We start from the raw sequence: 16,146 nt of genomic DNA, 5'->3' as shown, positions 1-16,146 counted from the left end.
CGATTCAGCAACTCACACCAATTCACACAGGTATTTGTTAAAGGCTTTCCAAATACCTCTTCACTGAATCACAAGTCACACTTACCGCCATCCACACTTACGCTCAGGCCACACTCAGCTCGCTCACACTCGCTCTGCTGAAGATTTATAGAGATTTTTTTTTTTTTTTTTTTCCTAGTTCCCCTCAACAGCAATCAACCTTGCTGTTCAAATGCTCAGTCACAGTATATAGTGCTCATCAGTCATAATGTATAGTGCTCATCAGTCACGGTATATAGTACTCTTCAGTCACTGTATGTAGTGCCGAGCATTCACAGTATGTAATTCTCATCTGTCACTGTATATGGTGAATCAGTCACTGTATATAGTGCTCAGCAGTCACTGTATATAGTGCCCATCAGTCATTGCATATAGTGCTCATCAGTAACTGTATATAGTGTTCAGTCACTGTATATTGTGCCCATCAGTCACTGTATATAGTGCTCAATCACTGTATATAGTGCTCAATCACTGTATATAGTGATCAGTCACTGTATATAGTTCTTATCATTCACAGTATATAGTGCTCATCAGTCATAGTATATAGTGCTCATCAGTCACAGTATGTAGTGCTCATCACTCACAGTATATAGTGTTCATCAGTCACTGTATATTGTGCCCATCACTCACTGTAAATAGTGCTCATCAGTCACTGTATATAGTGCTCATCAGTCACAGTATATAGTGTCCAGTCACTCTACATAGTGCTCATCAGTCAGTGTATATAGTGTCCATCAGTCACAGTATATAGTGCTCAGTCACTGTATATAGTGCCCATCAGTCACTGTATATAGTGCTCATCATTCACTGTACAGTAGTGTTCAAAATAATAGTAGTGTGTTCAAAACATGAGTTAATCACAAAATCTTTCCCCTAGTTCTTTCCTGCATTTGGAACATCGCACACTTTTTACTACTAATTTTAAACATGAAATGTTTATAATTTGTAACTACTTTTCAAAAAATAACAAAAAATGAACATTGTGCTGTTCCAAACATTAGCAGTGTCTGCATTTGTCTTTACAAACTCACAATATATATATTGTACTTACCTGCACGCAACCTTCGATCCTCACAAGATCTCCTTCTCTACTCCCCTCTTATCTCCTCTTCCCACAATCGCATACAAGATTTCTCTCGTGCATCCCCCCTACTCTGGAACACTCTACCACAACACATCAGACTCTTGCCTACCATCGAAACCTTCAAAAAGAACCTGAAGACCCACCTCTTCCGACAAGCCTACAACCTGCAGTAACCACCGATCGACCAAACCTCTGCATGACCAGCTCTACCCTACCTACTGTATTCTCACCCATCCCTTGTAGATGGTGAGCCCTCGCGGGCAGGGTCCTCTCTCCTACTCTACCAGTTGTGACTTGTATTGTTCAAGATTATTGTACTTGTCTTTTATTATGTATACCCCTCCTCACATGTAAAGCGCCATGGAATAAATGTCGCTATAATAATAAATAATTATATTATTTATCATGATTTAGCATTCATATGAATCACGAACCTAATATTTAGTAACCCAGTTTTTTTTTAGAACTGCTTCAGATCCATGTTGCACAGTCACCAAGTCCTGTCCCCTGTCACCTGTTATTCCAGCCCAGGATGCTTGGACTACATCCCACAATTTTTTGGCATATATTGGCTCAGATGTCACAGATTGAGGTCCGGGGATTGGGCTGGCCACTCCATAACCTCAATTTTGTTGGACTGGAACCAAGATTTTGCTCATTTACTGCTGTGTTTAGGGTCGTTGTCTTGTTGAAGCCCCCATTTCATGGGTATATCCTCTTCAGCATAAGGAAACATGACCTCTTCAGGTATTTTAATATATGCAAACTGGTCCATGATCCCTGGTATGCGGTAAATAGGTCTGGCACCATAGTAAGAGAAACATGCCTATATCATGATGCTTGCACCACCATGCTTCACAGTCTCCAGAGTGTACTGTGGCTTGAATACAGAGTTTGGAGGTCATTTGGCGAACTGTCTGCGGCCCTTCGACCCAAAAAGAACAACTTTACTATCATCGGTCCACAAAATTTTTCTTCATTTCTCCTTCCTGTGGGACTTTGCGGGGACTTCTTGCTAAGAGATTAGCTTCACATAGGCATCTTCTAACTGTCACTGTTACTCACAGGTAACTTTGATCATCCTGGAGCTGATCATTGGCTGAGCCTTTGCCATTTTGACTATTCTTCCATCCACATGAATGGTAGTCGTCTGCTTTTTTCCACGTCTCTCAGACTTGGCTTTCCATTTTAAAGCTTTGGAGATCATTTTAGCTAAGCTGACTGTTAGGGCTAGCGGAACGCACAGAGTAAATATAGATGTTTATTATTATTGATGCGTTCGCAGCCCGCGGTCCACCGTGCAGAAGAACCTGCTGCTAGTAAATGGTGGCACTATATGGCAGTTTAGACTAGCTCTGTTACCTCACAGAGTAGCCGTGAAAGGGAAGCACTGAGCCCTGTTAGACTTCACAGGAGCACAGGCTAACTGCCCAACAGAGAGCAGTCAGTGGTCATGCATGCACACAATCTCCTCACTGGAGGTGCCGGTATTCTAAGGGCTTATTTCAGCCAGGTCCCTGAATACACTCAAACACACAATCTCCTCACCGGAGGTGCCGGTATTCTAGGGGCTTATTTCAGCTGGGTCCCTGAATACAATCTCACATGACCACACTGGCGCAAAGCACATAACTCAGAAAGATACTAGCGCATGGCCTTGCGGTCATGCGCACCTTATATAGCTGCAGCAACTACAGGACCTTCCAAAAAAGGACCAATGGGAAACTGCCACAGAACTTGAGCAACTTCAGGACCTTCCCAGAGTACCAATGGGAATAGCTGCAGTACCTGAGCATGTGACCCTTGATCTCCAATGAGAGATCTTACCCTGGGCATGCTCAGAAGGGGAAAAGTAGGACTTAGTCCCAAAGACGTCTGCTCGCTGCTGACCAGTACTGGCTACAATGGCAGAAGCTGGAAGGACAGCAGTAACCCTTCGCACAGTGTCAGACTGAGCATGACACTGGGACCTCCGCTGAGCAGGCTCCACTGCGGCAGGAGAAGAATGGGAGACCGCAGCGGAGATGGCTCGAGATTCCCCCTGTGCAGAGGCAGGAACTCGACCCCTAACACTGACGATCATTGTTTGCACTTCTTTATAAGTTTATAAGAGGGTAACTCTCCAATCAACTTTTTAATCAAAGTATGCTGTTCTTCAGAACAATGTCTCATATGACCCATATTTCTCAGGCTTTCGAGGAGACATACATGTACAACATGTCTTGGCTTCACCCTTAAATAAGGGCCACCTGATTCAATCCTGTTCTTTCACAGAATCATTGACCTCACTAATTGAACTCCACACTGCTATTATTGTGATCACCCCCTTTCACTTAATTATTCTAATACACATACTCAAAAACCTGCAGATCAGCTGATGCAGGTGGTGACCACTCCCACCATCCTTTAAAAGGTCAACAGATGCATCAGTTGACTGTTGGTGATACAGTTTCCTTCTGGAGACCAGCCTATTAGGAACAGCTATCTGGTGTCAGCCATGTCTGGTGATTGGAATCCAGTTGCTGTTGTTTTCTGCGATGTGGAACTTAGCAGCAGTGTTCATAAGCTAAGTGTGTTTTTTTTACCTTGTCTCTTTGTTTTTGTCCCTTACCCCTGTGTGTATTATCTACAGAGGTGAAGCTAGTGCTCCTTGCCAACCAGTGCACTAGCCAGGACAGTAATAGGTGACTGCTAGGGATAAGGTATCCTGACGGTGGCGGGGGGAAGGACCCGCATAAGGCGTTAGGTGAGTGCAGGGAGAGGCTGAGTATTGAGCTCAGGTGGTGACCATCCCCCATTCCCTACAGGTAGGGCCTTCATCCAACCTTTTCATCCGTTGTTTGTGAGTTGTGCCATCCGTTGACTGACCATCCGTTGGGTCGGGTCACACCGTGACACTTACACTGAAGCTACAGAAGCAAAGACTGGGGGAAACTATATGCAGATGGGTAAGGAATTGACTAAATGACAGGAAACAAAGTTGTCATAAATGGTACGTTCTTTAAATGCGATACTGTCAGCAGTGGGGACCGCAGGGAACTGTACTGGAAGCAGTGGGGACCGCAGGTATTTGTACTGGGAGCAGTGGGGACCGAAGGGGTCTGTACTGGAAGCATTGGGGACCACAGAGATCTGTACTGGGAGCAGAGGAGACCGCAGGGATCTGTACTGGGAGCAGTGGGGACCATAAGGTCTCTATTGGGAGCAGTGGCGTCCGCAGTGAACTGTACTGGGAGTAGTGGGGACTGCAGGGATCTGTACTGGGAGCAGTGGGGACTGCAGGGATCTGTACAGGATGCAATGGGGACTGCAGGGATCTGTACAAGAAGCAGTGGGGACCACAGGGATCTGTACTGGGAGCAGAGGGGGGACTGCAGGGATCTGTGCTAGGACCGATTCCTTTCAATCTCTTTATTAATGACCTAGTGGATGGGATTGAGAATAAAGTGTCAGTCTTTGCTGACATTGATTGAAGGAAGGATAGGCGTATATCAGGCACCAATAGTCCAAAGTAATAATAATATAAGCTAGGATGTCAAAAAAATGAAAAAGATACTTTATTGATAACAAAACATACATAAGAATGAGTATCAAAAGCAATTAAAAACAGACAAGAAGGTAGGGGAATACGTTTTTCTAACAAAGCACAATCACCATGTCATAATAAGCAAGGTAAAAAAGACTGACTTCCAAAATAGCAATAGTGCATGCAAAAATGTTACTACAATAAACAAGTGTTCCCCAAAGGCCCAGATAAGGAATATTTTTTTCCTTTCTTGGTTTGCTCCTCTTCAATTGTTTCCAATTTTTATTTGCCCTATCACTGCACTTCCTTGCTGGCTATACCTTTTGCTGAATGTACAGTTATATGAAAAAGTTTGGGCACCCCTATCTTAACCCCCTAAGCTTAATCTTAAGCTTAATGTTTTATAAAAATTGTTTTTTTTGCAACAGCTATTTCAGTTTCATATATCTAATAACTGTTGGACACAGTAATGTTTCTGCCTTGAAATGAGGTTTATTGTACTAACAGAAAATGTGCAATCTGTAGTCAAACAAAATTTGCCAGGTGCATAAGTATGGGCACCCCACCAGAAAAGTGTCATTAATATTTAGTAGATCCTCCGTTTGCAAAAATAACAGCCTCTAGTTGCCTCCTGTAGCTTTTAATGAGTTCCTGGATGAAGATATTTTTGACCATTCCTCTTTACAAAACAATTCCAGTTCAGTTAAGTTTGATGGTCGCCGCGCATGGACAGCTCTCTTCAAATGATCCCACAGATGTTCAATGATATTCAGGTCTGGGGACTGGGATGGCCATTCCAGAACAGTGTAATTGTTCCTCTGCATGAATGCCTGAGTAGATTTGGAGCGGTGTTTTGGATCATTGTCTTGCTGAAAGATCCATCCCCTGGGTAACTTCAACTTTGTCACTGATTCATGAACATTATTGTCAAGAATCTGCTGATACCAACACCGGAGCTATCGTCTCACCAACACCGGAGCTACCGCCTCACCAACACCGGAGCTACCGCCTCACCAACACCGGAGCTACCGCCTCACCAACACCGGAGCTCCTGCAACCCTCAACCTACTGTCTCCTTCCCCATAATCCTGTAGAATGTAAGCCCGCAAGGGCAGGGTCCTCGCCCCTCTGTATCAGTCCGTCATTGTTAGTTTGTTTACTGTATGTGATATTTGTAACTTGTATGTAACCCCTTCTCATGTACAGCACCATGGAATCAATGGTGCTATATAAATAAATAATAATAATAATAATACTGAGAGGAATCCATGCGTCCCTCAACCTTAACAAGATTCCCGGTGCCGGCATTGGCCACACAGCCCCAAAGCATGGTGGAACCTCCACCAAATTTTACTGTGGGTAGCAAGTGTTTTTCTTGGAATGCTGTGTTTTTTGGCCGCCATGCATAACGCCTTTTTGTATGACCAAACAACTCAATCTTGGTTTCATCAGTCCACAGGACCTTCTTCCAAAAAGAAATTGGCTTCTCCAAATGTGCTTTTGCATACCTCAGCTGACTCTGTTTGTGGTGTGCTTGCAGAAACGGCTTCTTTCGCATCACTCTCCCATACAGCTTCTCCTTGTGCAAAGTGCGTTGTATAGTTGACCGATGCACAGTGACACCGTCTGCAGCAAGTTGATGCTGCAGCTCTCTGGAGGTGGTCTGAGGATTGTCCTTGACTGAGCTCACCATTCTTCTCTGCCTTTCTGATGTTTTTCTTGGCCTGCCACTTCTGGCCTTAACAAGAACTGCACCTGTGTTCTTCCATTTCCTTACTATGTTCCTCACAGTGGAAATTGTCAGGTTAAATCTCTGAGACAGCTTTTTGTATCCTTCCCCTGAACAACTATGTTGAATAATCTTTGTTTTCAGATCATTAGACAGTTGTTTTGAGGAGCCCATGATGCCACTCTTCAGAGGAGATTCAAACAGGAGAACAACTTGCAAGTGGCCACCTTAAGTAGCTTTTCTCATGATTGCATACACCTGGCTATGAAGTTCAAAGCTCAATGAGGTTAGAAAACCCAAAAAAGTGCTTTAGTAAGTCAGTAAAAAGTAGGTAGGAGTATTTAAAACAAGAAAATGATAAGGGTGCCCATACTTATGCACCTGTCAAATTTTGTTTGAATGCAGATTGCACATTTTCTGTTAGTACAATAAACCTCATTTCAAGGCAGAAACATTACTGTGTCCAACAGTTATTAGATATATGAAACTGAAATAGCTGTTGCAAAAAAACAATTTTTATAAAACATTAAGCTTAAGATTAATAGGGGTGCCCAAACTTTTTCATATAACTGTATTTTTAGGAGTTCCAGGCCTTCAGCTAAGGGGCTTACCTTGCTTGGTAAAATCCAGTTGTATTCTTGCAGGGAGTCTGTTTGTTTTCCCTCCAGTACTTTTTCCTTTTAGCACTCTTTAGTTTTCCTACTTTGCCCTATATGAATGTGTTTTAGCATCTCACCCAGGGTTTTCGTATCTTACTTCACACTTTCCTTTCCCCTTGTTGACAGCATGTTGCTGCTTCCTCAGGAGAAATGAGAAACCCCTCAACAACCTATTAGGGAGTTAGGCCAGAGGTGGTATTTTAGTTGTACAGCTAAGCTTCTAGTTTGTACAGAGACCAGTTGAGTAGTTGTGGCGTTCTCCCATGTGTGGGTTCTCCGGTGGCTATCAAGATGCGATTTCTGGTTAAAACATTTCCCACATTCTGAGCATGAAAAAGGCCCTGTGTGAAGTCTTTGCTGTCTTAATAAGGTGTGATTTCAGTGCAAAACATTTTCCATTCTGAACATGAAAAAGGTTTCTCCACTGTGTGAGTTCTCTGATGTGTAATAAGCAGTGATTTCTCTACAAAACATTTATCACATTTTGAACAAGAGAAAGGCTTCTCCCCTCTGTGCGTTCTCTGATGTGTATTAAAATGTGATTTCTGTACAAAACATTTCCCACAATCTGAACATGAAAAAGGCTTCTCCCCTGTGTGCATTCTCTGATGTGTATTAAGATGTGATTTCTGTTTAAAACTTTTTCCACATTCTAAACATGAAAAAGGTTTCTCCCCTGTGTGAGTTCTCTGATGTGTGATAAGCTGTGATTTCTTTGTAAAACATTTCCCACATTCGGAACATAAAAATGGCTTCTCCCCTGTGTGGGTTCTTTGGTGTATAACTACATCCGATTTCTGGCTAAAACATTTTCCACATTCTGAACATGAAAAAGGCTTCTCCCCTGTGTGAGTTCTCTGATGTACGATAAGATTATTTTTGTCTGTAAAACATTTCCCACATTCTGAACATGAAAAAGGCTTCTCTCCTCTGTGGGATCTCTGGTGGCTATCGAGAATCGTTTTCCATTTAAAACATTTTCCACATTCTGAACATGAAAAAGGCTTCTCCCCTGTGTGAGTTATTTGGTGCATAACAAGATTGCATTTCTGTTTAAAATATTTCCCACATTCTAAACAGGAAAAAGGCTTCTCACCTGTGTGGGATCTCTGGTGACTAAGAAGAGATATATTCTTGACAAAACATTTTCCACATTCTGAACATGAAAATGGCTTCTCCCCTGTGTGTGTTCTTTGATGTATAACAACATCTGATTTCTGGTTAAAACGTTTTCCACATTCTGAACAGGAAAAAGGTTTCTCCCCTGTGTGAGATCGCTGATGTCTGATAAGACTTGATTTCTCTGTAAAACATTTCCCACAATCTGAACATGAAAATGGCTTCTCCCCTGAGTGAATTCTCTGGTGACTAACAAGATCTGATTTCTGGTTAAAACATTTCCCACACTTGGAACAAAAAAATCTATTTTCTGCTGTGCACATTTTTTGATGTTTTAGAAAATATTTTTCGAGGGGAAAACTGTTTCCACATTCTGAATGTGAAAATGGCTTCTTTACTTTAGGATCAATTTGTTTTTTAATGCTTATTTCGTGACTTTGATTTTCTTTAGTAGTCGGTAATAAATCAGAACACAGTAACCGTTTCAATGGATCAAATGGTAGATCTTCGCTGTTAAGGAATGATGATATATCTGGAGTAATGGCATTCACTTCAATTGTATCCTGGGGGATCTCAAGATCATCTAATTTAAAAATTGAAGATATCATTTGTCCCTCTGATCTCCAGTTACAGTCATCTAACAAGAATAAAAAAAAATTTTTAAATAAAATATCCTTGAAATTTATATTTCTGAACATTTCTACTTAAACTGTTCGTAAAAATGGCAAGTCATTTAAAAAATATTGAATTATTCACCAAGACAATGACCTTCACAATCTAGTAGAAAACTTTATAGGATGAGCCAGTAAAGGATGGTGATCAACTGTTTGTTGGTTTTGCATTCCAGATTTGGAAGGCAGATTGAACAAACAGTGTTATGTAGGTGAAAATAATACCAATTAAACAGAAGGGAGGGCAGGTAGATTCATAATAAATGAATAAAATATCAGGGTTATAGGAGACCAACAGCATCATTACCTACCCTCCGTTTTCTCTTAGAGGCCATGATAATATTTTTTCTTTAAGTGATTTTCTAATTTGTCAGCACATTCTATGTATGCTGTCATTTGGCTTTGTAGTTTACAGATCTGGGCAGGTAAAGGTCAGCATCTTCTAATTTACGTATGTGGATCTTCCTGGTTGTTAGTTCTCTAGAAAAGGGCTTTCAATACCCAAAGTCATGTAAACAGTTTTGGATGAAGGATAATGTTGTGGTGTACAGGCATAATGGTGAACACATGATTGTGATATGGCCGGACTATACCACTGAAAAAGCAGTCACAGCCAGTGATTGAGAAGAATCTATGACTTCTCAGCATTTAGTGGTCACTACTCACCTGGGTAGTCATATGTAGGAATCTCCTCTTTACATCGCTCATCACCCCTCACATACGTTTCTGTAGTATTAAAATAGGTCAGATCTTCACCCTGAAACAAATATTGTAAAAGTCACAGACATATGGAGAAGTCACATCTATGGTCAGCTCTATTCCTGCCATCTCATTACACAAGTGTAAAACATATAATACTCAGCACAAGACCTTCACAGCTGTCTATACATCAAAGGGTGGATCTCACGACACTTTCTCTCCATCTACCTGATGATCCAGAGGAACATTGGTATCTTCTTGTTTACAGTCCTGCGGAAAAAGAGGGTGGTCACATCTCTCTGGCGTTGTCCCCTCACTGTATAGATCTGGAGGAAACACATGCAAGGATTTAATTATTTTTTTACATGCAGGTAACATATAGGCCATGTGTATTTAGTCCTGTCTACTACCTGGTGATGTGAGGGGCTGGGGAACCTCTGTCATGACGTCCTTGTACAGATCTTTGTGTACTTGTAAATACTCGCATTCCTCCATGGAGAAATAGACAGCGACATCCTGACACCTTATAGGAACCTGGCACATACAATGACACCATCATCCCACTGGTCCCTTCATAGCGTTACTGTATAATGTCCCAGCATTCCCAGTAGTGTCACCTCTCCAGTAAGCAGCTCAATCATCTTGTAGGTCAGTTCTAGGATCTTCTGGTCATTGATGTCCTCATGAATCAGGTTGTGAGGTGGAGGCCCCGTGATTGGGCTTAGGGGTCTTACCCATCCCTCAGATATGGGGTCCTCACAGAGCACACTAGAGGTCTTCTTCACTACTGTGTAATCCTGGTTATTGAGAGATACATTAATAAATCTCACTACAGACAATTCCAGAGTCCTCACCTCTCCAGTTCTGTCCATCTGTTATTCCCATAGATAAGAATGATGTAATGTGACGTCATCAGAATCTCTCACCTCTCCAGTAAGCCGGAAGAGGATCTCTAGGGTGAGGTGTAATATCCTCTCTGCTATCTGGTCTCTGTCCATATCCATCTTTGATGCGAAAATCAGGAAAATGATCTGATATAGAAGATTAAAAGGATCCGATATTGTAGGGACCTGAATGAGAAGATGATGAGCCGATATAATATCATAAATATCCTGTGTAATAATACAATTGCTGGAGATAATAAAGGAAACATGAGTAGATTTATTATTTTACAATATTTAGTTTTCTTTTTTACATCTACTAACAAAACCTATATATTTTAGCCAACAGACAACAAGATTGTTCCTCGGAGACCGCAGCTGAATATGTTTCTCATAGACTCATCTTCCATAACGCTAATTCTCATCTTATTAACCGACACTGCAATCGGCATTAGCAATACTGCAGGAGACATTCATTACACGTGACATGGGAAATAACTACTTCATGATGAGGACGACATCTTCATGTACGGCTCTAGAAACATATTTGGCCAGAGTCCGTCAGTGACTACATCACCACCGGATCTTTCAGGTTTCCGTGATGTCGATAAGCAATATTGAGTTTCAGCTCCTTCCAAATATTGTATATTGGTTTCATGTCTGGAGACTGGCTAGGCAACACCAAGACCTTGAAATGCTTCTTACGGAGCAACTCTTTAGTAGACTAGCAAGTAGCTTCTTGCTTTTTACAGAGCCACTCCTTAGTAGACTAGCCCTGGCAATGTGTTTCGGGTCATTGTCATGCTGGAATACTGAGTCAAGACCTATCTTCAATTCTGTTACTGAGGGAAGAAGGTTGTTAGCCAAAATCATGTGATACATAAGTATCAAGGCAAACTATCAGGAGTAGGGTTGAGCGAAACGGGTCGTTCATTTTCAAAAGTCGCCGACTTTTGGCAAAGTCGGGTTTCATGAAACCCGATCCGACCCCTGTGCGGGGTCGGCCATGCGGTACGCGACTTTCGCGCCAAAGTCGCATTTCAATGACGCGAAAAGCGACATTTCTCAGCCAATGAAGGTAAACGCAGAGTGTGGGCAGCGTGATGACATAGGTCCTGGTCCCCACCATCTTAGAGAAGGGCATTGCAGTGATTGGCTTGCTGTCCGCGGCGTCACAGGGGCTATAAAGGGGCGTTCCCGCCGACCGCCATGTTACTGCTGCTGATCTGAGCTTAGGGAGAGGTTGCTGCCGCTTCGTCAGAAGCAGGGATAGCGTTAGGCAGGGTCCATTAACCACCAAACCGCTTGTGCTGTAGCGATTTCCACTGCCCAACACCACCTTCGGTGTGCAGGGACAGTGGAAGCTACATTTTTTTTTTTTCCTCAGCGCTGTAGCTCATTGGGCTGCCCTAGAAGGCTCCCTGATAGCTGCATTGCTGTGTGTACGCTGCTGTGCAAACCAACTGCTTTTTTCAAAGCACAAATCCTCTTGTTCCTTCCTTTCTGCACAGCTATCTTGTTTGTTTGTCCACACTTTTTATTTAATTTGTGCATCAGTCCACTCCTTATTGCTGCCTGCCATACCTGGCTGAGATTACTGCAGGGAGATAGTAATTGAAGGACAGTTCCTTTTTTTTTTTTTTTGTGGGAGATTAAGATTGGCATTTCTGCTAGAGTGCCATCCCTGTCTGTGTCATCTCTCACTCAGTGGGCCATAGAAAGCCTATTTATTTTTTTGCTTGATTTGGGTTCCAAAATCTACCTGAAAAAATCAATAAATCAATCAGTGGGAGAAAAATATTGGCCTCAGGGCTTGTGTGCCACTCCTGACTCCTGTGTGTGCCATCTCTCACTCAGTGGGCCATAGAAAGCCTATTAATTTTTTTGCTTGATTTGGGTTCTAAATTCTACCTGAAAAAATCAATAAATCAATCAGTGGGAGATTAATATTGGCCTTTGGGCTTGTGTGCCAGTCCTAAGCGTGCCATCTCTCTCTCTCAGATAGTGGGCCATAGAAAGCCTATTTATTATTTTTTTTATTGGGTTTATAAATTTTCCCTGGAAAAAAAAAAAAAAGTGGGAGATTAATATTGGCCTCTGGGCTTGTGTGCCAGTCCTGAGCGTGCCATCTCTCTCACAAATAGTGGGCCATAGAAAGCCTATTTATTTTTTTGGTTGATTTGGGTTCTAAATTCTCCCTGAAAAAATCAATAAATCAATCAGTGGGAGATTAATATTGGCCTTTGGGCTTGTGTGCCAGTCCTAAGCGTGCCATCTCTCTCTCTCAGATAGTGGGCCATAGAAAGCCTATTTATTATTTTTTTTATTGGGTTTATAAATTTTCCCTGGAAAAAAAAAAAAGTGGGAGATTAATATTGGCCTCTGGGCTTGTGTGCCAGTCCTGAGCGTGCCATCTCTCTCACAAATAGTGGGCCATAGAAAGCCTATTTATTTTTTGGGTTGATTTGGGTTCTAAATTCTACCTGAAAAAATCAATAAATCAATCAGTGGGAGATAAATATTGGCCTCTGGGCTTGTGTGCCACTCCTGACTCCTGTGTGCGTCCTCTCTCACTCAGTGGGCCCTACAAAGCCTATTTTTTTTTTATTTGTTTTCTAAATTCTCCCTGAAACAATCATTTTATTTTATTTTGTTTCTAAATTCTTCCTGAAAAATTCATTTTTTTGTATTTTTTTTTTCTAAAGTCTCCCTGAAAAAAAAAAAAAAAATCAAATCAGTGGGAGATTAATATTGCCCTTTCTGCCTGTGTGCCAGTCTTGACTCCTGGGTGTGCCATCTCTCTCTCTCTCTCCAATTGTGGGCCATAGAAAGCCTATTAATTTTTTTGCTTGATTTGGGTTCCAAAATCTACCTGAAAAAATCACTAAATCAATCAGTGGGAGATAAATATTGGCCTCTGGGCTTGTGTGCCACTCCTGACTCCTGTGTGCGTCCTCTCTCACTCAGTGGGCCCTACAAAGCCTATTTTTTTTAATTTGTTTTCTAAATTCTCCCTGAAACAATCATTTTATTTTATTTTGTTTCTAAATTCTTCCTGAAAAATTCATTTTTTTGTATTTTTTTTCTAAAGTCTCCCTGAAAAAAAAAAAAAATCAAATCAGTGGGAGATTAATATTGCCCTTTCTGCTTGTGTGCCAGTCTTGACTCCTGGGTGTGCCACCTCTCTCTCTCCAATTGTGGGCCATAGAAAGCCTATTTATTTTTTTGCTTGATTTGGGTTCCAAAATCTACCTGAAAAAAATCACTAAATCAATCAGTGGGAGATAAATATTGGCCTCTGGGCTTGTGTGCCACTCCTGACTCCTGTGTGCGTCCTCTCTCACTCAGTGGGCCCTACAAAGCCTATTTTTTTTTTATTTGTTTTCTAAATTCTCCCTGAAACAATCATTTTATTTTATTTTGTTTCTAAATTCTTCCTGAAAAATTCATTTTTTTGTATTTTTTTTTTCTAAAGTCTCCCTGAAAAAAAAAAAAAAAATCAAATCAGTGGGAGATTAATATTGCCCTTTCTGCTTGCGTGCCAGTCTTGACTCCTGGGTGTGCCATCTCTCTCTCTCTCTCCAATTGTGGGCCATAGACAGCCTATTTATTTTTTTGCTTGATTTGTGTTCCAAAATCTACCTGAAAAAATCACTAAATCAATCAGTGGGAGATAAATATTGGCCTCTGGGCTTGTGTGCCACTCCTGACTCCTGTGTGCGTCCTCTCTCACTCAGTGGGCCCTACAAAGCCTATTTTTTTTATTTGTTTTCTAAATTCTCCCTGAAACAATCATTTTATTTTATTTTGTTTCTAAATTCTTCCTGAAAAATTCATTTTTTTGTATTTTTTTTTTCTAAAGTCTCCCTGAAAAAAAAAAAAAATCAAATCAGTGGGAGAATAATATTGCCCTTTCTGCTTGTGTGCCAGTCTTGACTCCTGGGTGTGCCATCTCTCTCTCTCCAATTGTGGGCCATAGAAAGCCTATTAATTTTTTTGCTTGATTTTGGTTCCAAAATCTACCTGAAAAAAATCACTAAATCAATCAGTGGGAGATAAATATTGGCCTCTGGGCTTGTGTGCCACTCCTGACTCCTGTGTGCGTCCTCTCTCACTCAGTGGGCCCTACAAAGCCTATTTTTTTTTATTTGTTTTCTAAATTCTCCCTGAAACAATCATTTTATTTTATTTTGTTTCTAAATTCTTCCTGAAAAATTCATTTTTTTGTATTTTTTTTTTCTAAAGTCTCCCTGAAAAAAAAAAAAATCAAATCAGTGGGAGATTAATATTGCCCTTTCTGCTTGTGTGCCAGTCTTGACTCCTGGGTGTGCCATCTCTCTCTCTCTCTCCAATTGTGGGCCATAGAAAGCCTATTAATTTTTTTGCTTGATTTGGGTTCCAAAATCTACCTGAAAAAATCACTAAATCAATCAGTGGGAGATAAATATTGGCCTCTGGGCTTGTGTGCCACTCCTGACTCCTGTGTGCGTCCTCTCTCACTCAGTGGGCCCTGCAAAGCCTATTTTTTTTTTTATTTGTTTTCTAAATTCTCCCTGAAACAATCATTTCATTTTATTTGGTTTATAAATTCTTCCTTAAAAAATCATTTTTTTTTATTATTTTTTTTTTCTAAAGTCTCCCTTTTAAAAAAAACAAAACAAATCAGTGGGAGATTAATATTTACATTTGCGCTTCAGTGACAGTCCTGCGTGTGTGGCATCTCTCTCATTTGTTGCCACCAACAACAGAGTGTGTAACATTGTGCCTGATTTTCGTTGTGGTCTCACCCACCTGTAAAGGGGTAGCTAAATCATACTGAAGTTATAGCTCACCGTGTAAGTTGTGTGACAGCAACAAATACCGTTAGTTTGGTAACGTTTTTAAAACAATGAGGAAGTCTGGTGGAAGAGGTCGTGGCCGGGGGCGTTCATTGTCAGCTGGTAATGAGGGTAGTGGTAGTGGTGGAGAATCAGCTGGTCGTGGGAAAAAAAAATATTGCACCTAAGTCTGGAGCTGTGGAGCCAGGTTCGTCGTCTGGCTACACAAGGCCTCGAACGCTCCCTTTTCTGGGAGTAGGAAAACCGCTTTTAAAGCCGGAGCAGCAAGAGCAAGTTTTGGCTTATCTTGCTGACTCAGCCTCTAGCTCTTTTGCCTCCTCTCGTGAAACTGGTAAAAGTAAAAGCAGCGCGTCGTTAGTGGATGTTCACGGTCAGGGACAAGTCGCTTCCTTGTCCTCTTCAGCAAAAACAACAAAAGAGAAGAATGTAGCAGGCGACACAACGGGTTACTCCATGGAGCTCTTTCCACATACCGTCCCTGGCTTAGAAAGTGAAGCAGTTAACAGTCCATGCCCATTACAAGTTGGATCTGACATGGAGTGCACTGATGCACAGCCACAGCCAGACTACTATGCTGGTCCTTTGACTCAGACCACAACATTGCCCTCGCAGGGTGCTGATCAAGAATCAGACCCTGATGAGACTATGTTGCCCCATCACGAACGCTATACCACCGACCGACACGGTGACACAGACGAAGTTGCACACGAGCTACAAGAAGAGGTAATAGATGACCCAGTTCTTGACCCCGATTGGCAGCCATTGGGGGAACAGGGTGCAGGCGGCAGCAGTTCTGAAGCGGAGGAGGGGCCGCAGCAGGCATCAACATCGCAACAGGTTCCATCTGCCGGGCCCGTATCTTGCCCAAAACGCGTGGCAAAGTCAAAACCTGTTGGAGGAC

At 41.8% G+C, this 16,146-nt stretch overlaps 1 pseudogene; it reads right to left on the bottom strand.

The window, feature by feature from the left end:
* Positions 1-5,162: 5,162 nt before the first annotated feature.
* Positions 5,163-16,146, bottom strand: part of LOC138651787 (oocyte zinc finger protein XlCOF6-like) — a 33,136-nt pseudogene continuing 22,152 nt past the window's right edge.

This window comes from Ranitomeya imitator, chromosome 10, assembly GCF_032444005.1.
Source record: "Ranitomeya imitator isolate aRanImi1 chromosome 10, aRanImi1.pri, whole genome shotgun sequence".
Taxonomy (NCBI): domain Eukaryota; kingdom Metazoa; phylum Chordata; class Amphibia; order Anura; family Dendrobatidae; genus Ranitomeya; species Ranitomeya imitator.
The sequence above is the reverse complement of the archived record's forward strand: the minus strand, read 5'-3'. Positions and strand labels throughout refer to the sequence as shown.